This window comes from Cervus elaphus, chromosome 30 (assembly GCF_910594005.1).
Source record: "Cervus elaphus chromosome 30, mCerEla1.1, whole genome shotgun sequence".
NCBI lineage: Eukaryota > Metazoa > Chordata > Mammalia > Artiodactyla > Cervidae > Cervus > Cervus elaphus.
The window spans coordinates 19732522-19759425 of record NC_057844.1 but is presented as its reverse complement, the minus strand read 5'-3'; the positions used below and the strand labels follow the sequence as shown (position 1 = coordinate 19759425).

General features: G+C 37.8%; 1 protein-coding gene across 5 annotated transcripts in view; it reads left to right on the top strand.

Annotated features, from left to right (window-relative positions):
- Positions 1 to 26904, top strand: part of CAB39L (calcium binding protein 39 like) — a 91041-nt gene that overhangs the window by 7988 nt on the left and 56149 nt on the right. The window contains exons 1-2 of one of the 5 annotated variants that reach the window (XM_043892129.1): positions 18264 to 18674; positions 20003 to 20064. The exons of 1 other annotated variant lie outside the window; for it this stretch is intronic. The gene's annotated coding sequence lies outside the window, so the exon portion shown is untranslated. Of the gene's footprint in view, positions 1 to 18263; positions 18675 to 20002; positions 20065 to 26904 lie in introns of those variants that run through there. 3 more of the 5 variants (XM_043892128.1, XM_043892127.1, XM_043892126.1) reach the window with 3 other exon arrangements.

Sequence of the window (26904 nt, the reverse complement as noted above, 5' to 3'; positions counted from 1 at the left end):
TATCTTTTTATTTATGGCTGCATTGGGTCTTCATTGCTACTCAAAGGCTTTCTCTAGTTGCAGTGCTCAAGCTTCTCATTGCGGTGGCTTCTCTTGTTGCAGAGATGGGATCTAGGGTGTGCAAGCTGAATAGTTGCAGCTCATGGGCTTAGTTGTCCCACAACATGTGGGATCTTCCCAGACCAGGGATCGAACCGATATCCCCTGCATTAGCAGGCAGATGCTTAACCACTGGACCACCAGGGAAGCCCTAATTTTAGTGACTTTAGAACATAAATTCTGGGCTGTACCTTGGCCCTCTGCATCTGCAGTGTCAACCAACCACAGATTGAGCATGTTCCGGGAAAAAGAAATTCGAGAAAGTTCCAAAAAGCAAAACTTAATTTGCCCCCAATTTATAGAGCATGTACATTGTTAAATAATATAGAGATGATTTAAAGTATATGTGTAATGTGCATATGATATATGCAAACACTATACCATTTTATATAAGGGATGTAAGCATCCATGGATTTTGTTGTCCATGAGGGGGTTGGGCTGGAACCAGTCCCCCATGGATAACAAGAGATGACCGTACCTTAGTGGGATATATTCAGTAGTATAATTGTTGTTGCATTGCTATTTTTAAAGTATTTTAAGTCTATTGTTGGGTAAAATAAGTGTTGCAAAATGTTAATTCTTGAACAGAGCCACAGTAGTTTATCAGGGCTATGACTTAGAAAATTTAGCTTGGAAAGTCCTTTGCTAGATTGAGCAAAGTGGAAATGAAGTACAAAATTACACAGAAAGACAGCTAACATATCAGAGCACAGGTCACATGGCAGGCTTTGTGCTAGACACTATATATATATATATATATATATATATATATATATATATATATATATATGTATGTATGTATATACACATACATAATTTGACCCTTAACAGGTGTCCTTTGAGATTTGTGATACTATTTTCATAAGAGGGTCAGAGATGTTGAGATTTAAACCCAGATCTATGTGATTCCAAAGCCTGTGTTTTTTCTACTACATTATTGCAGGATATATACATCAAGTATTGCGAAGAAAGAATATCAAGAGCTAAATGTTCTATTTAAACCGCTAGTTGCTGCTCAGAAAATAAAGATGCAGACCCAGAGTCAGTGGTTTATACATTCTTCATGCAAGAGCATTATACTAAAGGAGAGAGTATAAGTTTTCTCTTATTTCTAAGGGGAAAATGTAAACATACACACATGTACACATGTACACCATCATATGGATATTGAGAGAGAAAAATTTTATAAAAGTTTCTATTGATGACTGAAATTAGTGAAAGATATGAACTAAAGCTATGGCAAAGCAGAAAAGAAAAAAGAATCTAGTAGTCATGGGTTTTCATGGTGCTTTTATCAGCAAAAAACCTTTCAAAGCTTCCCTTTGTGATATTTCAGAGCTCTTCTAAGCTTTGCACAACCTTTTTGTACATATTCAAGATGTGTGGTTTAGAAAATGCTAGTTTAGATAAGGTGGTTTCCTCCTGTGTAAGGTGAGGGTTGATAGGGATTTCAGCCATGTTAGAGTTCCTCTTATCCATACCACCCTTTCACATTTCTACTTATTTCCCCCAATGTTGAAATATTTTTATTTGGTTCAATACTACTTTTTAAAATGTCTACCAGTTAAAGTAATCAGGATAGGCTATTTTAATTTGATTTATTTGTATTGATATATGGTGATGATGAAAATTCAATTTATAATTCTATGTACCTGATAACAATAAGAAAAAAATGTTAAAATTTCTATAAAGATTTTTTAAATTAAGTTTTTAGCTTTTCTTTTTGTCAGAAGCTGTGTTGATCAGTGACTGTGGTGAAGGCTGAGAAAGTTGAAGCAAATTTGCAGGTGATACAAACTTCTAAGGTAAGCTAACATACTGGATTGGCCAGAAAGTTCATTTGGGTTTCTCCATATCATCTAACAGAAAAACCTGAATGAACTCTTTGGCCAACCCAATAATAACTCAGTCAAGATTATAGGTGCCCTTGACAGACTTGTAGACTACCCTAACACATTAAAACAAGATTTATCAGGATTAATTATAATATCCCAATTTAAATTGTACAAAGCAATTGCAGAAGTATTAAATAGATTTCCATTTCTGAGAATATGATAGAGAAAAGAAAGTGAAGTTGCTTAGTCGTGTCCGACTCTTTGTGACCCCATGGACTGTATGTAGCCTGCCAGGCTCCTCTGCCCGTGGGATTTTCCAGGCAAGAATACTGGACTGGGTTGCCATTTCCTTCTCCAGGGGAATCTTTCTGACCCAGGGATCGAACCCAGGTCTCCTGAATTGCAGGCAGACTCTTTACTGTCTGAGCCAACAGAGACGATCATGATAGAGAAGACGTCCATAAAATATGTAAAATAGTAGATTCCATATTAAAACATCCTTTAAAATAAATGGATGAACCTATAAGAAAACAAAGGAAACTTTCTGGGGCTAGAAACCAAGCAAATCTATTCTGTGAGGTAAACAAGTGCTGAAATCACTGAATACTTTGGCAGCATCCATCAGTTTCTGTTGGCATAGAAACTTGTACGTGGGGAAAAATGGAGACTTGGGGAAAATCCCTTGCACTCTGCAAAGTGTAGGGGGGCCTGTCAGAGACCATCCTGGAGAGGCATACAACTCTAGGTGGAGTTAAAATCTCCCTGAGAAATTCCTGGTTACCAGCTCACATTTGCTTGGATTTGAGGCCTTATTTTATGCTATTTTCATGGTCTCAAAACTCTACAAGGAGAGTTTTAATTTATAATAGACTTGGGTCTGAAACAGTTTTCAGAAACCATCACAAATCCTCCATAGACAGGATTATCAACCTAGTTATCAAACAGTCATAGTTAAAATTCTAAAAACTAAGCTCATATGCATTTTTTTAAAATCACAAAACACAAGGGAGAAAAAAAAAATACGTTGAGCTAGAGTCAGCAGAAACCAGAACTAAAACTTATCTACAGATATTTCAGCTATTAGAAGTATCCAATATATAAGATAAATATATTTAATAAATAAAAGAGGGATTCTAAAATATAAAAAGTAACAGACTATAAAAATGGCCAGGCACACTAAAATAAGAACAAATTAGGATATAAGAAATGATAAACCCCATAATGAAACTAAGAAGTAAAGATGTTAAACCCAGCATATAAGGCACAGTTAAAAAGAGAAAGAAACTATAGTTGACCTTGTGAATTTTTTTCAAAAAGTACCTACTACAGTACTACATGATCTGTGGTTGGCTGAACCCACAAATGTGGTTACTGCAATTACGGAAAGCTAATTGTAAAGTTAAACATAGATTTTTCACTGCATGGTGGTTAGTACCCCTAACCCTCCATTTGTTCCAGGGTCAACTCTGCATAGAAGGCCATACACAAAGAAAAAAGATACAGAAAAAATAAAAGAAATTGTGAGATGAGTTAATCAGAATAGCAGGATACAATCTGTGCAAGAAAGTTAATATTAAAGTAGAAGAGATGAACTTCTCTAGAGAGAAAGCATCATCCCCCTTGTAAGGGCAGGAAGAAAAAAAAAAGCAGAACTAATTTTATTCAGTGAGTTCCCCAGCTCATCACATAAAAGTCAGCACTTCCTCCTTGTCTTACTTTTTGATTCAAGACAAAGAACATTGTATAACAGGAAAGTAATTCATAATTTTAAAAAATCAGTTGTAGATTTATTCACAAATATTTGCTGAGAATAAAGCAGGATAAAGCAGTGAACAAAACACACAAATTCCCTCCCTTCACATTAGCTTATGTTCTAGTGTCCTTAAAGTTGTCAGTTAGGAAGTGAACATCAAGACAACAGCATGCTTTTCCCTTTCCTTTTCATTCATAGCTTTCCTCAGCATGGAGTTATAATGGAAATCCAGGAGTCTGCAGACTTGATCATATTCAGTGTAGAGTGTGTACATTATATGTATCAGAACCTACATTTTTTTTTTAAAATGCCTGTTTAAAGAGAAACATAGCTGCTACTTTTTTAAAAATGAAACTTTCTACTTACAAATGCTATGGTAGAAAGCTCAGGGTGTTTCTTTTTTTTTTTTTTTAGTGTGTTTCTTTTTAAACTGGAACATTTATTGAGCAACTAATTATCGAAACCCTGAATATCCGCTGGATGCTGTCGCAGCTGCTCTTTTCGGATTAGGTGATGTTATTCAGGAATTGAAGCCTGAACCTGCTGTATACAACTTTTAGGTGCCTTACTCAACTAGCGCCAGTGGCACTTCTTTCCTTCTCTTGCACTCGGCAGGGTAGTCACATTTGCCACAGGTCGATTTATGTCAGTGATAGAACTTAGAGCTACAACAGCGGCACAACACATGTCTTATTGTGACATTTTCCAAACAACAATATTCCCTTCCTCATCTCACTTCTGATTATTTCAGAAAAGAATAGAGGAAAAAAAAAAAGTAATTCTAAAAACAAAATTACTTTAAAAATTTCACAGTATTTCCTTCTAATGTTATCTGCATAAAAATTATATGTGTTTATGGACATGCAAATGGCTGTGTGTATTGAGGTTGTTACTGTTCAGTCCCTAAGTTGTGTCCAGTTCTTTGCGACCCCATGGACTGCAGCCCACCAGGCTCCTCTGTCCGTGGAGTTCTCCAAGCAAGACTATTGCAGTCAGTCGCCATTTCCTTCCCCAGGTTGTATGTATATATGTAATTAAAAGTGAATTTGATACATGTATATGCGCTTCCCTGGTAGCTCAATCGGTAAAGAAACTGCCTGCAGTGCAGGAGTTCCAGGTTCAATTCCTGGGTGGGGAAGATCCCCTGGAGAAGGAAATGGCAACCCACTCCAGTATTCTTGCCTGGAGAATCCCATGGACAGAGGAGCCTGGTGGGCTCTAGCCCATGCAAGAGTTGGACACGACTGAGTGACTGACCCACCAGCACCACCATACACATATAACAGCTGATTCACTTCCCCGTCCAGCAGAAGCACTGCCGTATTGTGAAACAGTTGTATTCCAATAAAAAATGAATTTGAAATACTCATATATTTTATTTTTTAATTTTTATTTAGCATATTTTTCTTATATGAATCTATGACCCTTTCAAATGTTATTTTGACATTCTATTAAATTCTATAATAAAGTGATAGCATAGCATAATTTATTCAACCATTTCTTTTTTGTAGATATTCCGGGCTTTCCTATTATAAATAACATTGTATAGCATCATTGAATATCTGGTCATATTTCTGATTACTTTCTCAGACTAGCTTTCTGTTAGTAGAAATGGTGCATTGAAGAGCATAAACGTTCGAAAAATTGCTTCCTAGAAATATTCTTAGTGATTTTATTCTGCACAGCAGCATATGAGATTTTGTCTTATCACATGGTGGTAGTTTATGTTTTAAAAAATCTTTCTTTTTCTTAGGAAGATTCTGTTTCTTATAACAGTTACGCTTCTTTTACTAAGGTGAAAACTTTCATCTACGTTTTGGATTCTGTGTTGAAATGGAGAAATTTTCCATCTTTTAGTAGTTGGCACAAGAATTAGTTCACATTTTGTTTGTAAAACAAGATACCATTGTGTGTTTATATTTATTACAGATTTTTTTTCCTGTGGTCAGTAGTGATTAATAGATTGTAATTATTTCTCCTATTCTAGATCATGTTTTATAAGTCTTTAGAGTTATGGTAAAATGTGTTTTATAAAGAAAATGGAATCCAACTATAGTTACTGAACTAATTCCATAGAGATTTTTCCATTCAGTGTATATGTTTTATTATAAGTTCTATGTATTTGTTTGCTGTCAATGGATTTGTTGGAATCTGAAAATTAAATATCTTGTTTAAAAGGACTTTCCATTATTAACAAGCTTCAAAACATAGAAAGGGAAACTTTGAGACAAGTTTCCCTTGACATTTTAAACTGAGTAATTTATAACTCAAGGTTTTCTCTCTCTTCACTCAGCCTTATCTTTGTTTGTCCTTTCTGTGTTCTTTTTAAATCCTGTTTTCTCCTTGGCTCTAGGGCACCAGCTTACAAATTGTACTTTTAAAGATTTATAATAGAAATAATATGATTTTCCAACATAAAATTTTTCATGTAGCTCTGATTTCAATAATTTGTAGCAAAGTGAAAGTTTGTAAAAACTTGGAAAATTAGAAGATGACATACTTTATAAAAAGAGAGCAAACATGGGATGAGAGTTGTTTAAAAGCTATGTTGTGTCGGTAAATGATTCAGGAAAGAACTTTTCATAGAAGTATCGACTGTGGAAAAAGCAGAAAACAGCTCCAGCAAAGAAGGGCAGAGAAATATGAGACTCATCACCATCTGACTCTGAGCCCATCTTTGTTGGTTATAATGCTATTGTGTATTATACCTGAGGATTCCATGACTTCTTTCTTATGTCATTCTTTGTTAGTCCTTAAATTGGGAAGTTGGAGGAATACCATAGCATGTGTCTCGCCTAGTTAGTTTTTGTGGCGCAATTTTAAGTGAAATTGTAACCATTGGACGTTGAATTTGATGAACATGAATTATAGACTTTAGCTTTTCTTCTTAATACATTTGTGTGTTTTTGTAACCTCACTTTTCACTCTGCTCCAGTACGCATTCTGTTAGTTCACTCTTACTCTCTTGAGATGATTTTGAGTCCTTCTCTTCTGAGAAAATGGGAGCAATCATGTACTTTGTAACTTCATTCCTCTTTACCTGGACAGTTTCTTTACTCACTCTTTCTCTTCCTTTTTCATTTTAGAAAAATATATATAATTCTTCGTGGGGGTTAAACTTTCCACTATGGTCTTGATTCCATCTTCTGTTGTGGGCATAAGACTCTTGCCTCATTAACTGTCCTCTTCTTATCTTGCATCTTCTTCCTATCTGTTGCACCCACTCAGTCTACTGAGAGTTCAAAGTTAACAAAAAAGCAACAAAAATCCTTCAAGGTGTCCTTCTCTTCCTTATCAAATGCTTGGAAACAGTGTTATATGCTAGTGCCTTCATCACCTCATCCTTAACCTCTTACAATCTTACTTTTGCCCGGGACTTCTTGTTGTGTGTCAGGTACTGCGAAGGCTCTGACCTTTCATACAGTGTTCTAGGTGAGGCAGCTGAGCCATGCTACCTAGATCTGAACCAATATTACCAGTTTCCCAGAAGGACTGCCGCCTTGGGGTCCTCTTCCTGCTTTATGCTTTGCTATAGTGCCCATATGGGGCTTCTCAGGGGACGCTACTGGTAAAGAACCTGCCTGCCAATGCAGGAGACCTAAGAGATGCAGGTTCAAGCACTAGGTGGGAAGGATCCCCTGGAGGAGGACATGGCAACCCACTCCAGTATTCTTGCCTGGAGAATCCAATGGACTGAGGAGCATGGTAGACTACTGTCCATGGACTCTCAAAGAGTTGGACACAACTGAAGTGACTTAGCACGCATGCACGCATCATGCCATGTGATCTGATGATCGCAACCTGGCTTTGACCTCTCTATCAAGAAAAAGAAACACAAAAAGGCAAAATGGTTGTCTGAGGAGGCCTTAAAAATAGCTGAGAAAAGAAGAGAAGCTAAAGGCAAAGTAGAAAAGAAAGATATACCCATCTGAATGCAGAGTTCCAAAGAATAGCAAGGAGAGATAAGAAAGCCTTCCTCAGTGATCAGTGCAAAAAATAGAGGAAAACAATAGAATGGGAAAGACTAGAGATATCTTCAAGAAAATTAGAGATACCAAGGGAACATTTCATGCAAAGATGGGCATAATAAAGGACAGAAATGGTATGGACCTAGCAGAAGATATTAAGAAGAGGTGGCAAGAATACACAGAAGAACTATTCAAAAAAGATCTTTATGACCCAGATAACCATGATGGTGTGATCAGTCACCTAGAGCCAGACATCCTGGAATGTGAAGTCAAGTGGGTCTTAGGAAGCATCACTACGCACAAAGCTAGTGGACATGATGGAATTCCAGTTGAGCTATTTCAAATCCTGAAAGATGATGCTATTGAAGTGCTGCACTCAATATGCCCACAAATGTGGAAAACTCAGCAGTGGTGACAGGACTGGAAAATCTCAGTTTTCATTCCAATCCCTAAGAAAGGCAATGCCAAAGAATGCTCAAACTACCGCACAATTGCACTCATCTCACACGCTAGTAAAGTAATGCTCGAAATTCTCCAAGCCAGGTTTCAACAGTACGTGAACCATGAACTTAACAGATGTTCAGGCTGGATTAGAAAAGGCAGAGGAACCAGAGATCAAATTGCCAACACCTGTTGGATCATCGAAAAAGCAAGGGAATTCCAGAAAAACATCTATTTCTGCTTTATTGACTATGCCAAAGCCTTTGACTGTGTGGATCACAACAAACTGTGGAAGATTCTTAAACAGGTGGGAATACCGGACCACCTGACCTGCCTCCTGAGAAATCTGTATGCAGGTCAGGAAGCAACAGTTAGAATTGGACATGGAACAACAGGCTAGTTCCAAATAGGAAAAGGAGTACGTCAAGGCTGTATATTGTCACCCTAGTTATTTAACTTATATGCAGAGTACATCATACAAAATACTGGGCTGGATGAAGCACAAGCTGGAATCAGGATTGCCGGGAGAAATATCAATAACCTCAGATACACAGATGACACCACCCTTATGACAGAAAGCAAAGAAGAACTAAAGAGCCTCTTGATGAAAGTGAAAGAGGAGAGTGAAAAAGTTGGCTTAAAACTCAACATTCAGAAAACGAAGATCATGGCATCTGGTCCCATCACTTCATGGCAAATAGATGGGGAAACAATGGAAACAGTGAGAGACTTTATTGTTTTGGGCTCCAAAATCACTGCAGATGGTGGCTGCAGCCATGAAATTAAAAGACACTTCCTCCTTGGAAGAAAAGTTATGACCAACCTAGACAGCATATTAAAAAGCTAAGACATTACTTTGTCAACAAAGGTCTGTCTAGTCATAGCTATGGTTTTTCCAGTAGTCATGTATGGATGTGAGAGTTGGACTATAAAGAAAGCTGAGGGCCGAAGAATTGATGCTTTTGAACTGTGATATTGGAGAAGACTCTTGAGAGTCCCTAGGACTGCAAGGAGATCCAACCAGTCAATCATAAAAGAAATCAGTCCTGAATATTCATTGGATGGACTGATGCTAAAGCTGAAACTCCAATACTTTGGCCACCTGATGGGAAGTACTGACTCATTTGAAAAGACCCTGATGCTCGGAAAGATTGAAAGCAGGAGGAGAAGGGGTCGACAGAGGATGAGATGGTTGGATGGCATCACTGACTCAGTGGACATGAGTTTGAGCAAGCTCTGGGAGTTGGTGATGGACAGGGAGGCCTGGCGTGCTGCAGTCCATGGGATCACAAAGAGTCAGACATGACTGAGTGACTGAACTGAACTGAACTGATCAGCCTATATTTCAGGATTTTAGGGGAATATGAATACTTAAAGGTCCCCTTCCTTGTCCTACTTCTTTGGATATCACTATTTCCCATAATGCTTTTGGTTTGTAAGAATCGAAAGCGAGCCTTGGAAGTTAGATTACAGGTTTACGCAGAGTGCTCATCACTGTTCTGCAGTGTTCAGTACTGTTATTGCACACTTCATGTTCCTGATGCTCTGATTTTTGGTCATAGTGATAGTATACTCTTCTGGTTCTCCTTTCCTTCTCTATGATTTCTTTAGTCACTGTTTTTTTCTACCACCACCTGTAGGTATTCTTTAAAGGTTTGTTCTTGTCTTTCTTGTTGGTCTCTCCTATTGCATTGACTTCCCAGGTGGCACAGTGGTAAAGAATCCACCTGCCAATGGAGGAGACATAGGAGATGTGGGTTTGATCCCTGGGTCAGAAAGATCCCTTGGAGTAGGAAATGGCAACCCATTCCAGTATTCTTTCCTGGAAAATTCCATGGACAGAGGACCCTGGCGGCCAGCAGTCCCTGATGTCACGAAGAACTGGACAAGAGTGAGCAGCTGACCGAGCACATATTGCATAGGCAGAATGAGTGACCCCGGATGTGTGTTTCTGACTCTGTTTTCTCTCCTAGTTCTGTGTGTTCAAATGCCTCTGTAAGCATCTATATCCAGAAGTCTTGCTGGCATCTCAAACTTGTTACATAAAAGCAACTTGTTATTGTGTAAAAATAGTTTTTTCTTCTTTGGCCCTTATTTACTTTGAAGATATTACCCATCTACTCTCACATAGGCATGGAAACTCGTCATCTTGTTTGTTCTCTCCATTCCCACCAACATTTGTTCAGTTGCCAAATTATTGTCTCTGACACTCATGTAGTCCTCTCCTTCCCACTGCGTAGTTAGTTTCATTGTCATCCTAGATTAGTGCAATTTTCTTTCATTTCATCTCCTCCTATTTCTATACCTTTTTTATTCCTTTTACTCTGCTAAATTCATATTCATGAGAGTCTGATTTTCTCATGGCTCCCCTTTGCCCACAAATTAACAGTTAAACTCATTAGCCTAGTATGACAAACTCTTCATAATCTGATCCCAATCTGTTTTTCACTTTACTGTCATTCATATAGCATTTGCTTCAGATAAACTAAATTGTTGTTTGTTATTTACATCTTGCTCTTCCTAAATCCTCTGTTCCTGTCTCCATGTGACCAAATGCTACCCATCACTCCTAACTGGGTTCAGTGCACCTTTTCTCTGAAACCTTCTGTGATTCCTCAAGATATAAGTACGGTTTGGCTCTCCTGAATTTTTTGGCATTTCATTAGTCTTTTCATTTGTGATTCATAACTTTTTGCCTTACACTGTAGTGATTTTTGGTACATGTATTATACCCCCTAAGAGAATATGAATTCCTTATTTCACTCTGTATCCCCAAAGAGCATATTTTCCTCAGATGGTTGGATGAATGAATCCTATATATGGACATGATAAGAAAGTTGTAACAGGGCCTTGCCATTGTGTTCAGGGCCATTGCATATTAGTTGTATGGTTTGTCCACTGCTCAAAACTCCTGGCTAGGGAATTGAGTAGGGCCTGAAATCCAGCTCACAGTTACCCTCCAATCAAACTACGTGCCAGGCTGGTGCAGGGTTGCCTCTGCCTGAAGAAAAGAATACTTGTTCTTTGCCTGACGATGCTATGTGCCGGTTGATCTGTGCACCTGCTTGACTGTACCTGTCCCTTTTTCTGACTCTTACCAAAGTAAGCTAGTAGTAACCCTGAAAGTACCGAAAGGATTGATTGAAGTTCATTATGGAAACTATTTTGGGGACTTCCCTGGTGGTCCAGTGGCTAAGACTCCCCGCGCCCAATGCTGGGGGCCCAGGTTCAATCCCTGGTTCAGGAACTAGATCCCACATGTGGAAACAAAGATGAAAGACCCCACGTGCGGCAACTAAGACCTGGCGCAGCCAAATAAATAAATAAGTATTTAAAAAACCCTACTTTGTGTCACATAGAAAGTACCCCAGATTTGTTTGTTGAAAGATGTGGATTAATCAAGTGTAAAATAAAGCATTGTTATAGACAGTGTCCTTGATAATTAGCAATTAATCTCAAATTCATAAATATTCTGGAACCCCTGTGATACTTCTAGAACCTTTGAGATTTCTTGTAATATTTTACTTAGATCAAATGGCTAATAGTCCCATTTCCCTTTCCCCCACCTCAACTCCATCTTTTGGTTAGAGTAAATTAGACTAGACTCCAGAGTTTCTATACTCCTGTGCTTTTTTAAAATGCTGCATCCAGGGAATTCCTTGGCGGTCCAGTGATTAGGAATCCATGGTTTTACTTCCAAGGGCAGGTTCAGTTCCTCATGGGGGATCTAAGATCCCACAGGCCATGTGGTGTGGCAAAAAACAAAACAAAACAAAAAAAACTGCATGCGGAATTCTTTTTTAAAAAAATTTATTTATTTTAATTGGAGGCTAATTACTTTACAATACTGTAGTTGTTGTTGCCATATATTGACATGAATCAGCCATGGGTGTCCATGTGTTCCCCATCTTGAACCCCCCTCCCCCTCCCCCCACCCCATCCCTCAGGGTCATCCCAGTGCACCAGCCCTGAGCACCCTGTCTCATGCATTGAACCTGGACTGGCGATCTATTTCAGAATTGTTTTAATTGCATTATTTTGGCCTCATTGGTGTATAATCCTTTTTTTTTTTCTTTTTTGGACTGTGCTATAGCAAACTCAATGGACATGAGTCTGAGAAAATTTCGGGAGATAGTGAAACACAGGGAAGCCTTGGGTGCTGCAGTTCATCAGGTTGCAAAGAGTCGGACCCACCTGAGTGACTGAATAACAGAAGTGTCATACAGGATCTTAGAACCGCAACCCAGGGTCAAACCCGCCCTTCCTGCGGTGGAAGCGCAGAGTCTTAACCACTGGACCACCAGGGAGGTCTGAAGACAAATGTAAAAGTTCTTAAACACAGAGTTAATGACTGGTTGGTGTGTGGGTTATGTGCACCTCGGGGTCTCTTCATGTAACACTTCGCATCTACTAAGTGTTTCATGAATGAGGTTGACTACGAACTGCCTGTGACCCCCCTCCAACAGATCTGCCTCATTTGAGAGTAGTCACAGAGAAACTTAAAGTTGGATGATGTACTTTTAGAATATAAGAGTTATTTTTTTTTTAAATTTTGTGAGTGGATCAGTGTCTAACATTTAACAGTTAACTAATGCCAGGCATGTATGTATATTATATTTCACTTGATCCTCATAACTAGCGCTGGAGTGTATATGGTTGTATCCAATTGAAAGATAATATTGCTTACATACAATCTGTTTTCATTCAAGTCTGGGTCAGCCTAATTCCAAAGACTCTATGGCCTATGAAACTAGCCACTTGATATGAGAAGAATGTTCAGAATAGTTTATCACATAAAGGCCTTCAGAGGTGATATATATATATTCATTTACTAGTGAATAGATGTACATAGAGATAGATTTTATCTTGGCATTAGGGAAACAAGGTGGTCATTCCTTAGACTGGCAGGGTAGAGCTCACTGCTGAGACCTAAGTATTATAGCTGCCACTGCAGCGCAGTACCAGCAGGGGGCCAGAGTAGTGCTCCAAATTGAGAAAAGGTCTGACGTTCTCAACTTTGAAAGATTGCTCCAGCATTTTGGAAATACAGCCAATGGGCAGGATTGTCACCTAAATTATGTAATCCAAGCTTCCTCCTTCCTAAAAAAAGCAGGAACAGATGGAAGCAGAGTTAGTATGAGAACGAAAGCAGACTAATGAAGCTTTGTTATTTTGCTGAAGATCTTGTAAAGCTTTCCAAATTTAGCCAAGGATTAGCAATTAATGGATAATTGGAAATGTGTTTTCATTCTATCAATTAACCCCCATTTCACTGCAGCTTGGACACCTGTAAAGCATTTCTCATCTAGCGTTTCTTCTATATTCTGCTTTTATGAAAACAATTTGAATATCTTTAAGCAAGTTCCAGGGTAACAGTTCTGCCTGAAACAGGAATTATGAAAAGAACTTGAGGTATCTGTGGTATGTGGATAGGATGGCAAACTCCTAAGGTAGTAAATAGATTCTTTGCTTTGGGGCTTTCTTTTTGGCTTAAGACTGTTGAAGAATAAGTCAAATGTTATTCCTAGGCTACCTGAATGTGTAGCTGTGATATTAATATTTTGTATCTACACTGTAGTCTTTAAGAAGAGAGAAAAATAGAGAAACAAAAGCATGAATGAGAAGTGAGGGGGAAAAAACAAAGAGAGAGGTAAATACCACTTTAAAAAATGTTTAGTTGCCCAAATTAGCAAAATAATAGCAATAAGTTCACAATACTTGTTAGCATATTCATATATATATATACATATATATTTTATGATGGTGAAAGTAACAGTCATTTCTGCTTTAACACGTTTTGAAAACACAGATTTGTTCCAATATGATTGATGTATTAGGAAACATTTGAACATAATACAGATTCCTCATTTGCTTTTGTACAGTTTCATGAATGCAGAAAGCCACCCAGCTGAGCCAAGGCATGGAGAAATACACAAAACATAGACATGCACACATCTCAAACACATACCAGCCGTCTCTCGTATACCTCATGTTATGTGAGTCATATTCATCCACCTTTGATGTTACAACTTTTCAGCTGATAACAGACAATCCTCCCATCCAAGTACTAACCAGGCCCAACCCTGCTTAGCTTCCAAGATGAGATGAGATCAGGTGCATTCAGGGTGGTATGGCTATCAACAAGATAAATTCTATTTCCGCTTTTGAAATAATTCACAAGTTGTAAATCTTCTAACATCCACCTCCACAAGCAAATATCAGGTCTTTTTCAAGGAAAAATGCCACATTTATTGTGGTATTTATTTTATGTATTTGTTTATGCCATATTTATTTTATGTATTTCTTAAACCACTTGCTGTAAAAAAAAAAAAGTGTTATTTTTATTAGGTTCCTACTTTAAGAGAAAAAAGTATGTTTCTGATGACATTTTTGAGTATTGAGCTCCAACCCAATTTCCCCCACAATTCCTGTGGTTCTTACTACATGATACAGAGCTGTGTGACGTGGTGATTTTTAGGAACACTTACCTTGTTTTGTAGTGAAACTGATTGTACGTGTTAATTATAGAATATTTGGAAAACACTGGAATATATGAATGTAATCACCAGTGTTCCAGGACTTCCCTGGTGGTCCAGTGATTAAGACTCCGCATTCCAAATGCAGGGGGCCCAAGTTCCATCCCTGGTCAGGGAACTAGATTCCCCCCGCTGCAACTAAAAAAACAAAATTCCCACATGCCTCCACTAAAGATCACACATGTGGCAGCTAAGACCTGGCACAGCCAAGTTAAAAAACAAATAAGTAAATAAAAAGAAATATTTAAAAAAATTTTTTAATATTTTTTAAAAAAATTACCAGTGTTCCAACTCACGTTAACACTTGGTATTGTTTCCATATCCATATAAAAAGAAATGTTTATGGAAAAAATAGAACAAAAATTGGGAGCTCATATTCTTTATTAAGCTTAGGATCTTGGATTTTTTAACTTGATACTATGCAATAAATATGTCCCCATTTCTTTAAATATTCTTAAGCAGTTTGACTATGATATTCTGTATGAATGAATGCACTCCACTCAGTATTCAGCAGGTATGCTGAATGGCCTGCGACTATGCCAGTTGTTTGTACACTTGCTTCGGTTGGTCAATGCCCATGCTACATGGAATCCAATGATTAAATATAGTCAATCACGTAGTTTTGGACTTTCTGGGGAGGGGTGTTTGCTATACATAGTAGTAGTGGCTCAGTGGTAGAGAATCCACCTGCAATGCAGGAGGTGCGGGTTTGAGCCCTGGGTCAGGAAGATCCCCTGGAGGAGGGGGTGGCACCCCAGTCCAGTATTCTTGCCTGAGAAATCCAGTTTACAGAAGAGTCTGGCGGGCTGTGTGTCCATGGGGATCACAAAGAGTTGGACACGACTGAAGTGACTGAGCACACACAGTATAATAAATATCTCTGCATATGCTTCCTTGCATATTTGTTATTCTTAGAATGAATTTGTAGACACTGAATTACTAAATGAAAAGGAATATGAATATTTTAAGCCTGTTGCAACTTATTGTTAATATCCCTACAGGGAAAAGTTATGTTAATTTACACTCTGTGTTAAAGCACTAGAGTTCTTGTTTTATTTTACCATCACCAACCTTAGAAGTATAATTAAAGCAAACACAAAATAAGCTTTCTTATCTGTTTAGGTAACTACAGTATTATTGATCAGGAGGGAAGACTGTGAGGAAAATAGAGGCTGACCCCTCTCTATAGAGAGTTAAATACAGAAAGATATGGACCATGGGAAATGGAGTGATGTACAGAACTAATAAATAGGAATTTAGTTAAGTAATAAGAGGTCTTTTAGAAAAAAGCATGCAAGATAAGGTGAAAGGAGGCTGTAAAATTTCTGCCTTCTTGCAGTAAAACTTGTTGGCTGACCCAATGATATAAATAAAGTAGAAAAAAAGAGAAAGAAAGTCTTATTTAGGACCTTCCAGATATCACTTCCAATTGCCAGATTTTAAGCCACCCTCCTCATGATACTGTAAATAAGAAAAGTTGTGGGTAAATGAAATGATCATAATCACTGAAGTGGAGTAATATGTGATTTCACAGAGTTCTACCTGGGTAGAATTTGAGTCAAAGGATTTTGAGTAAAAGATAATGAACTCATACGGGAAATTTGAGCAATTGTTTTATATATATGTGTGTGTGTGTTTAAATTTTTGGCCACACGGAGTGACATACAGGTTTTTAGTTCCCTGACCAGGGATCGAAACTGTGCCCTGTGCAGTAGAAGTGAGGAGTCTTAATCACTGGACTTCTAAAGAAGTCCCTGAACAATTGTTTTAGATTTGTCTTATCTATTGTTACAGGGCTTCCCACGTGGCTCAGTGGTAAAAAAATCTGCCTGCCAAGGCAGGAAACATGGTCCCTGGATTGGGAAGATCCCCTGGAGAAGGAAATGTCAACCCTCTCCAGTATTCTTGCCTGGGAAATCCCCCAGACAGAAGAGCCTGGCAGGCTACAGTCCATAGGGTCACAAGAGAGTCTGACACAACTGAGCAACTAAACAACAACGTATACCATTGCAGATCCTCTGGGACTTGCTTGTCTCATTTTAGCTCTGTGCGAACCCTCATGCAGGCACAATCTCTTAACTTCATCCCTCGTCATTCTGCAAGCCCTTTGCTACCTGCCCCAAGGCTTCCCTGTGGCCACTGCTACGAGGTCTACTCAATGTCCAGACCCACACTTGTGCAACCCAGAACAGAGGAGTTAAACTCAAGGGTAGGGGACTTAATGCCCTTTGGGGAAAGCCTTTGATCAAGAAAAGATGAGAGCCATAGGTAAATTCTTCCCCTCCTTTTCCACCCTCCCATCCCCAAGCCCTAGGGGTGATCCTGAAATGCACTTTATATGGCTTCTGAGAGGCTCAGTCTGATAGATTTAACAGGTGGCCAGCTTGATGAGGCATTGTCATATTGGCTGTCCTCCTTTGCTTTATTTCCATATTCTCTCATTCCTGCTCACTGTGATTGGATTTCTTATTAAAATAATATTACATGAGCTTTTTGCTTCAGACCATGCTTTTGGTAGGGGCAAAAACACAGGCTACAAGGACAGCAGCAAAAAGAATAGTGCCTGTAATTGACTGAAGCATATTAAGTATATGAAAATTTGTGAACCTAATAGTGATAGTCAAAAGAAGAGGAAGAATTCCCCTACCAAAAAAAACCCCAGTCTCTCATTTGCCACCATTGAAAGTGAATATTATGAGCCTCCTTCTCTCAAAATTGATAATTAGGACTTTCCTGGTGGTCCAGTGTTTAAGACCCCATGCTTCCACTCCAGGGAGCGTGGGTTTGATCCATGGTCAAGGAACTAGGATCCCACATGCCACACAGCATAGCCCCCCCCCAAAAAAAAGACAGTTTGCTCTATAATTATACATGTATAATAATGAAAAAATGTTTTTTATAGCCTTTAGCTTTTAAAGTTCTCACTGAAGGAGTGTTACATATCCTGACCAATAGTGCTTGTGCGTGATGAGGTGGGGAGGGATGGGGAGACAGTCTACACCAAATAATTACACTTGGCTTGCACATAAATGGTATAAACCATTTTGTATTTGGTGTTGTTTCTCTATGTTCTATGTAATTTCCTTTGCATAACTAATATTGATGCTAAATTTCAAAATATGCCATGTTTTTAAAATTTTTTTTCACACTATTACATTGAAATTATGAATACTCATTGTAACACCTCCCTTGCTTTTTTAAGAATCTTCTGATCTATAGTCAGATGCATTATCCATCGCATCACTGACCCCCCCCATCTCCTTTGCTTTTTAAATCTCCAGATTAAATTACTAATATTGGTGTATTTACTTCCTACACTTTCTTATTATGATTGAAAATAGCATCTGCCCAGAGGAACTAGCATATTGGCAGATAAATCTGTTATCACTATCAACATGCCTTCGTTATTTACATTTTGAAACAAGATGGTCAGGGCAATTTAATCTGTTGACAAAACCCCATGCAAGTATAGGACTTAGAGGGGAAAAAATGTGATGAGAAAAAAATTTTGTTTATCCCTAGACTTTTTTTTTTTGGCCAAGAATTAAATTTGCCTCAACTTAATTGCTTTACACACATTCTTGTGACATTGCATGATTTTGAGGGAGGGAGAGAAAGACGAGCTGTGACTGTGTGGTATGTGTCTAAAAGCGTGCATTAGAGCAGAGCAGAAAGCACCAGCAAGCTGGTTTGACCAGAAACAGAACTGCCTGTGACAGATTAAGAGACAAGCAAGGCTGGGAATCTGAGAGCAAGTAAAGAGAGTGGAAATTTACAGCTGCCCCGTGTGAGTGTTCAGTGAGCATTTTCTGCTAACGTTTTCCGGTGGTAACTGTTACTCTTCAAAGACAGAAAGTCAAGACAGATCTTGGAAAGTCTTTTCTCTGCCATGCTTTGGTAATAGGAGGCACCCTCTGTTAAATGGGAGATAAAGGCTACTTCATCTAAAGTGCGTGGAGCCCCAGAGAGAGCTGTCTTCAGCACCTCACCATGGGTCTACTTTTTGCTGCTTAGACAAGCCTGGACTTTTCTATAACATTGGGTGAGTATCAACCAGGTTACCTATCCTGGTTCACAGAAATGGAATTAATATGATAAACTTTCATTTAGTTGAGCTTTTACAGTTACTGCTTATAAATTTGTTTTATAAACCAAGCTGCTACCTCGTTTCTTTGTGCATGATGAACTGCTGTTACTAGGAGAGGTTTAAAAAAACAACAACTACAAAACAATACTTCTCTGTTGCCTAAGGCACTTGAATCATTACCAACTATTCTGTGTCCATGGAATATCTTATTTTGGAAATGGGTTTTTATTTACAGAGTGTTTCCAAAAATAAAACAGTGGCAGGATACCATTTTTCATGTTTCTCTTTCAACTGAATGAAAATTCCAAAGTTACCTCTTTCTGTTTATGTCAGTAAATTTAATATGATCATTGTGATGTTTGATGGTGTCAATTATTATAAATTGCAGCATTCCCTCATAATTCAATTAGGAATGTTAATGATGCCATTAATTAAAGGGATATGAAATTTGAATGTTGAATGCTTCAGTTAGACTCAAAGTTCTATAGTGAAAATAAAAATTATATAATTTACATCTCAAACTTACATTTGATACAAAATGAATGCACCTTTCAAATTAAGGAATAAGGAATAAGAACAGTTATTTTGTTCTCTAGATGGTACCAAACTCTCTTATAATATTGTTGTTCTGGTGAAGAACTATTTTAACCAGTTGCATTTATGTATGTAAGCAATAGAGCATAATAAAAAAGAATAAACTCTTGAAATATGTATTCACATTCCAATAAACTTCATTTTACAATCTTAGCAGGGGAAATTGTATGCTAATTTTACATGTCTTTTTAAAGGCATCGATGGAAGGCATGTAATCGTTCTTCTGTGGGAAGAAGGAAGTATATATTGTTAGCTGCTAAAGTGAGTCATTGCTTAAAGATGCATCTTTCTAAGCAAAGTTTCTAATCTATTCTGCCAGCCTCAGAAAAGATGTCCTTAGTTATTGATTCAAGTGAGTCCTTTAAGGCAGAACAACTTAGCAGAAGTGAAAACTTAAGTAGAGTGTTAGTGAACAATTAAAAGGCTTTGTACTCTAGGTATAATGTAAACTGGCTGTACTTTCTCTAATATTTCCTGTATGTGTTCAGAAGCCTGTAGAACAGGTTTTGTTTCATGGGTTTGTGTGTGTGTGTGTGTTTTGTTTTTTTTTAAACCTGTTGACCTGTGTATAAGAAGAAACCTAGCTGGTCTGTGGAGACCTTTTCTGAACTAATATCTTGTTCTTGAAGTCAAAAGTAAATCCAAAGCAATTATATTTATATCACAAACCAAGTTTTACTTCTTTACAGAATTCCCCACACTCAGTGCTTAGACTGATGGAAGAATTGCACATAGCTTCACAATCTTCAGAGTAAGCTTTTATTTTAAACTAGTATCTCATTGATATTATCTTAGTAGTGGCACCATTTCTTAAGCCTATAGGATTGTAAATATATAGAAATAGGGAATAAGTCATCCTCATATTCCAAGTGTTTTGTACCTTAGAAATTTATTTGTGAGTGGGTTGTTGGGAATTTAGGCACCATCTTCCCTGGGAAACGATTTAACAAATGATTGCTTGATTTTATTATGTCTAAGATTATATTTTATTCACACTATAGAAAAACCATTGCCACCCTGAAAAATATTAGAAAATCAGTTATTGCAAAGATTCGGACTTGACTTAGCAACTGAACAACAACAACAAAAAGTGGTGAAACTAAATCTAAAAACATTTCAGGGTTGAATAAGACATTTTTATTTGTCCTAAATATTGATACTTGAAGAAAAGCAATATGTTTATAAGTAGCATTTCTATGTACTTTTAAGAGCAACTGCACTGTTTATGAGACCTAATCTTACAGTAAAATCAGTGATTTTTCTTTTCCTTGTTAAGAAATATTTCTAGCCATTGCTTTTATACCTATCAGCCATTTCTAAGATCTAGCCCAGTATCTGACACATAAGTAGGTAGCTAATAAATATTTACCACATGGGGACTGAACTCTTTTTTTGGTTTACAAAAATGGAACTGAGTAGTTTTTCCAATGTACCCCAAAAGGGAAAGGGGTTTAGGGGCACACAGTTTTCATTATGAGAAAGAGATGGCCTGTCAAGAATCGAATTTTAAGGAGCAAACAAAGCGATAGTAGTACAGGATAGGCCTAACTGTTAAAAGAAGAAGAAAAGACCATGGTGTAACTTAGTGACAACCCTGAATGAGTAGGGATGGTGATGAGGGGGGTAATTCACAAGCTTGGTATCTTGAGTACAGGGGACATTCTGAAGTAAGGTATCAACTTCAGACATATTATTACATAAATATTACATATCACTCTTACTTCAATTCAACAAATAATGGCATAATAACAATAATGATATGCTTTGTAATTTATTATATCTGGGAAGGCAATTTTAAGTTATGATTTTGCAGTACAGAGAGGCCTATTTGGGATATAACAAATACAGTAGAACTTTTATGTGTGCTTTTTATTTTAAAATTTACATTTATTCAAATGTGCCCATTTTAAGAGAATGTTTCACTGAATGTTGAGAAATAGATACACCCCTGTAATCTCCATCCCATTGATTTTTAAAAAAAATATTTATTTATTTATGTGTTTATTTATTTTTGGCTGCATCCGGGTCTTGCTACGCATGGGATCTTCTCTATGGCAAGCGGGATCTTTCAATTCGGTGTGCAGGTTTAGTTGCCCCGAGACATGTGAGATCTTAGTTTCCTGACCAAGGATCAAACCCATGTCCACTGCCTTTGAAGGCATATTCTAAACCACTGAACTGCCAGGAAAGTACCCATCCCATTGATTTTTAAAAATGAAACTTATTGGCCCAATTATTTTCCCCTATAGATGTACTGTTTCATTGCATTATTTCTATCTGTGAGTCGTATTTGGAATAAAAGATGAAAGAATGGGGATTTCTGAACTTTCCTGATATTTTCTTTAATGTGGTTGTTTAATTTTTTTTTAGTTGAGAGAAGGTAACTGTGACTTAAGTTTAAACTAGCAAGCTCTATGGAAGACTTCTGGAAATGTTTCCCTCTTAACATCGCTGATTATAAAAGAAACCTATATGAAGGAAAAGAAGACTCATTTAAAAAAAATTATTTTAATTGGAGGATCATTGTATACATACGTATATCCGCTCCCTCTTGAGCTTCCCTCCCACACACCCCCATCCCACCCCTGGAGGTCATCCCAGAGCACCAGGCTGAACTCCTGGGCTGTACATCCGCCTCCCCCAGCCATCTAGTTCACACATGGCAGTGTGTATACGTCAGTGCTGCTCTCTCTCCCACCCTCTCCCTCCCCTGCTGTGTCCACAGTCCGTTCTCTATGTCTGTGTCTCTGTTCCTGCCCTGCAAACAGGTTCATCAGTACCGTTTTTCTTGAGTCCATATATAGGCATTGATATGTGATATTCATTTTTCTGACTTATTTCACTCTGTATGACAGACTCTGGGTTCATCCACCTCACTACAACTGAATCAGGTTCGTTCCTTTTTACGTCTGAGTAGTATTCCATTGTATATAGTTATCACAGCTTCTTTTTTCATTCATCAGTTGATGGACAGAAGATATGGTTTTACCCATGGAAATCCTGAGACTTTTCTTGTCTTCAGAGATAAATTTCCCACTCCCTTATGATTTCGTGGAAAACCTTTGAAGTTAGAACTGTTATTGAACAGCACAGTTGGAGGTTAGACATAAAGGCCTAGAAATACTCATCAGCTATTTCAGTTCAGTTCAGTTCAGTCGTGTCTGACTCTTTGCAACCCCATGGACTGTTAGCACACCAGGCTTCCCTGTCCATCACCGCCTCTCGAAGCTTGCTCAAACTCATGTCCATTGAGTCAGTGATGCCATCCAACCATCTCATCCTCTGCCTCTGCCGGCCCCTTCTCTTCCTGCCTTCAATCTTTCCCGGCATCAGGGTCTTTTCCAGTGAATCAGTTCCTCGCATCAGGTGGCCAAAGTATTGGAGCTTCAGTTTCATCATCAGTCCTTCCAATGAATATTCAGGACTGATTTCCTTTAGGACTAACTGGTTGGATCTCCTTGCAGTCCAAGGGACTCTCAAGAGCCTTCTCCAACACCACAGTTCAAAAGCATTAATTCTTCGGCACTCAACTTTCTTTATGGTCCAACTCTCACATCCGTACATGACTACTGGAAAAACTATAGCTTTGACTAGACAGACATTAGCCACTTACTCCCCTTTAAAATACTTTAAAAGATACCATGAGGGCATTTAAGGCCCCAAGTGACCTCTTCTCCTAGCTTCTCCTTCCCCCTTCAAATGCACTCCTCTCCACTTACGTCATAAACATGTTTAGATGAGTCATTGGAGTGACTGACATTGGGTCATCTGTAGAGGCGCACACACGTAAATTAGGAATATGAAATATTTCACTGTGTCTTAGGAAAAGGAATGCTGCCAAAATCTACTAAAAGTCTACAGGGCCTGAGTTGCCTGGGAGCAGAGCTGAAAAATTTTTTTTGGCTTTCTCTCCAGGATCTAAGCCAAGTACAACTCTTTAGTGAAATTTCATAGCCAGAGTAACAGAAATCATTTGTTTGACTAATGCTTTGAAAAGACATGATGATCAGATATTCCACAGTTTGAACTTTAAAAAGCAGTTATTTAGTCATTAAAACTTTCATTTATGAGAAGGTGTTTCCATTGTAAAAGCATTTGCATGATCTATTCAAGTTTGAAGAAAAAAAGAGAACATTTGAAGGAAGAAGAAAATTAAGTATTCATAATCCAGCTACCCAGAGGCAATCACTGTTAACTTTTTAAAATTACTTCTTTCTGCATAAGTTTTGTGTATTTGTGGTTTTGCTTGCTTTTATGTAGTTGTCGTTATACTCTATATTACAGGATGGTGCTTTTAGCAGCCTGTACATTTTATTTCACATTCTTTGTAAACATTTTCATAGCCATATACTGTATTCCATCAAATCTAAGAAGTCATTGGTTGTAATGCATACACTTTATGTACCACTAAGAAAGAAAGCAAATAAATGAACAAAAAACCCCTGCCAGTTAGTATAAGATTCCATCAATTATTAAGACACATGCACATTTTAGAGATGTTGAAATGTGAAAAAAAAAAGTTGTAAAGATAACCATTATTAGTTTATTTTCTTAGGACAAACTGATAGAATTACTGAGTCAGAGGTTATGATATTTACAGGCTCTAGATCCATGTTGCCCAATCCCACCAATAAAAAAAGAGAGAGCCTGTTGTATCCCACCATCAATAGATAGAATTTTCTCAAAACAATGAAGAAACTATGTTACATCATGAGCAAAATAGTCCTTCATTTTTAACTTTGCGTGTTCCCATTATAGAAAATAAACATTTACTATGTGTTTAACTATATTTCCTCCTTTGTAGTTTTCTAATATGTATACATTATTTCTTCATGATTTTCTTATTTGTTTTAGATCTCCTTTTATAATGATTTTAACCCTCTGTCTTTCATATTCATGTCACAGAATTCTCTTATTTGTTGTTTGCCTGTAATGTTGTTGTTATTTTATCCATAAAAATTCAAAAGGTTTTAATTAAATTTGTAGCATACTTATATTAACTGATTTGTCAGTCTTTTTTTTTTTTTTTTGAGATTTACTTCATCACTTGTAAAATTAGAGAAATTATTTTATATCCAGAAGTTTGAAAGTTACTGACAGTCACTTCTGTATCTGGCCTGTTTTGTTCCATTGGTCTGTTTTTCTTGTCTTACTGTTTTACTTGTAGCACTTTATAACACTTTTAATTTCTTTCCCCCATAAGAAATCTTCCATTTTAAAATTTGTTATCCTTGTTCTTTTATATTCTTGACTGAATTTATTTACTAAAATCTTTCTTGGATTTGTGACCGGAATTGTATCAAATTATGGACTTTAGGAGTAATTGACATTTTAATGATATTTAAATATTTAATATTTGATTTTTCTATTCAAAAACAAAATGGGTTTTTCTATTCAGTTCCTTGCTTAGTTATATGGATTTTTTTCCCTCACAAATCTGTTTATTGTTTCAGGAAAAAAGAAATATGCTCATTATAGGTAATACAGAAAAACATCAAGATGACAAATCTTACTCGGATAATATGAATTAACATTAATTGAGCCACATTCTGGAAATGATTCTGTGGTTGTGTACAGTGAAAAAGGTGGCTTGCTGAAGGATTGAATAGATAAATAGACACATCTTATACATCTTTAAGTACATCTTTTATTTGTTAGTTTTCTGCCTCAGGAACAGTAACTATCCTTATGTTGGATTATTGCTGTCAATTTTCCATAGTGATAAATTATTTATTTTTAACTTTTTATTTTGAGATAGCTATAGATAAGAAACAATACCAAGAGATCCTGTATACCTTTCATCTAGTTTCACCCATAATGAAATCTTACATACTAATTAGCAGTTAGTGAAAGTGAAGTAAAAGTTGCTCAGTCATGTCCTACTCTTTGCCACTGCATGGACTGTAGCCCACCAGGCTCCTCTGTCCATGGAATTCTCCAGGCCAGAATACTGGAGTGGGTTGCCGTCCCCTTCTCCAGGGGATCTTCCCAACCCAGGGATCAAACCCAGGTCTCCCACATCGCAGGCAGATTCTTTACTGCCTGAGCCACCAGGGAAGCCCAACTAGCAGGTAGTGAATTAATGGATAATGATCAGGACTCCTTTTTTAATGATGTAGGATAGAACAGATAGAATGGAATCTATCCAGAGTTCAGGTGTTGTTTCATGAGACAATTACACAATCATTTATACACTCCTTTGCTCTGGGTCACAATATAAAGTGCATTTCTTACTATATGTCACTATTTTAAAAGGTGAGGGAGTTTCCTGGTGGTCCAGTGGCCAAGATTCCTTGCTCCCAAGACAGGGGCCCGGGTTCAATCCCTGGTTGGTAAACTAGATCCCACATGCTGCAACTAAACATCCCCCAGGCCGCATCTAAGACCTGGAGCAGTCAAGTAAATAAATAAATATTTTAAAAAAATAAACAATTGAAAAACAATTAGAATTCAGAGAGTGAGTGAAATTCACTCAGTTGTGTCCAACTCTTTGCGACCCCACAGTCCAGGGAATTCTCTAGGCCAGAATACTGGAGTAGGTAGCTGTTCCCTTCTCCAGGGGATCTTCCCAACCAAGGGATGGAACCCAGGTCTCCTGCACTGCAGACAGATTCTTTACCAACTAAGTCACCAGGGAAGCCCAAATTGTGGTATAGTCATAAGTGCATGCTAAGTCGCTTCAGTTGTGTCCAGCTCTTTGTGACCCTATGGACTGCCAGGCTCCTCTGTCCATTGGATTCTCCAAGCAAGAATACTAGAGTGGGTTGCATGCCCTTCTCTACGGGATCTTCCTGACCCAGGGATCAAACCTGCATCTCTTGCATCTCCTGCATTGGGAGACAGGTGGTTTTTTTTGTTTTTTTTTTAACCACTAGCCCCACCTGGGAAGTCAATGGGATGCTCTATAGCAAGTAAGATAAATATGAGATTTGTGTATTGACACAAATTTGTGTATTGACACAAATCTCATAAACATAATGTTGGGGGGGGGAAGAAACTGACTTGTAGTACCATTTCTGTAATGCTTCAAAGCACACACAACAATATCACATATTATCTGTAATATTAGTAAAAGTGTGAAAGTATGTATAGCGAGGGTACATGATAAATAGGTACAGTATGAGCCAGCGGTGAACGGGATCAGAGAACTGAAGCTACCAGGGTGGTAGCTTGGGTTGCTTGAATTTTTGAGCTAGGTGGTAAATACACAGGAACTTGTTACATTGTTCTCTGTTTCTTCTTCTAGATGCCCCAAATATTTTATTTAAACTAAATTAAAACACCTAGGGGGAAAAGCTGAGTTGAAGCATATTTTGATTAGCTAGCTGGTGTCACAATCCATCTGTGAGCCAATTGCTAGAGCCAGGTCAGTGGAAGAAATACCGGGCCCTGCCTAGCTCATGTTCTCACCCTCTTGCTACGGTAGGGGGGGTGGGTGTGTGTGAGGTGGGGTGGGAAGGAGAGCAGAAAGGTCTATCACCAGAAAAAAACAGGCACCCAAAGTACCAGAGATTTTCTTTTCCTTTTCTGATTCTTTTATTTCTAATTTTATTGTTATTTCCATTCTTCTTTTTCTTTGAGATTTTTGAGG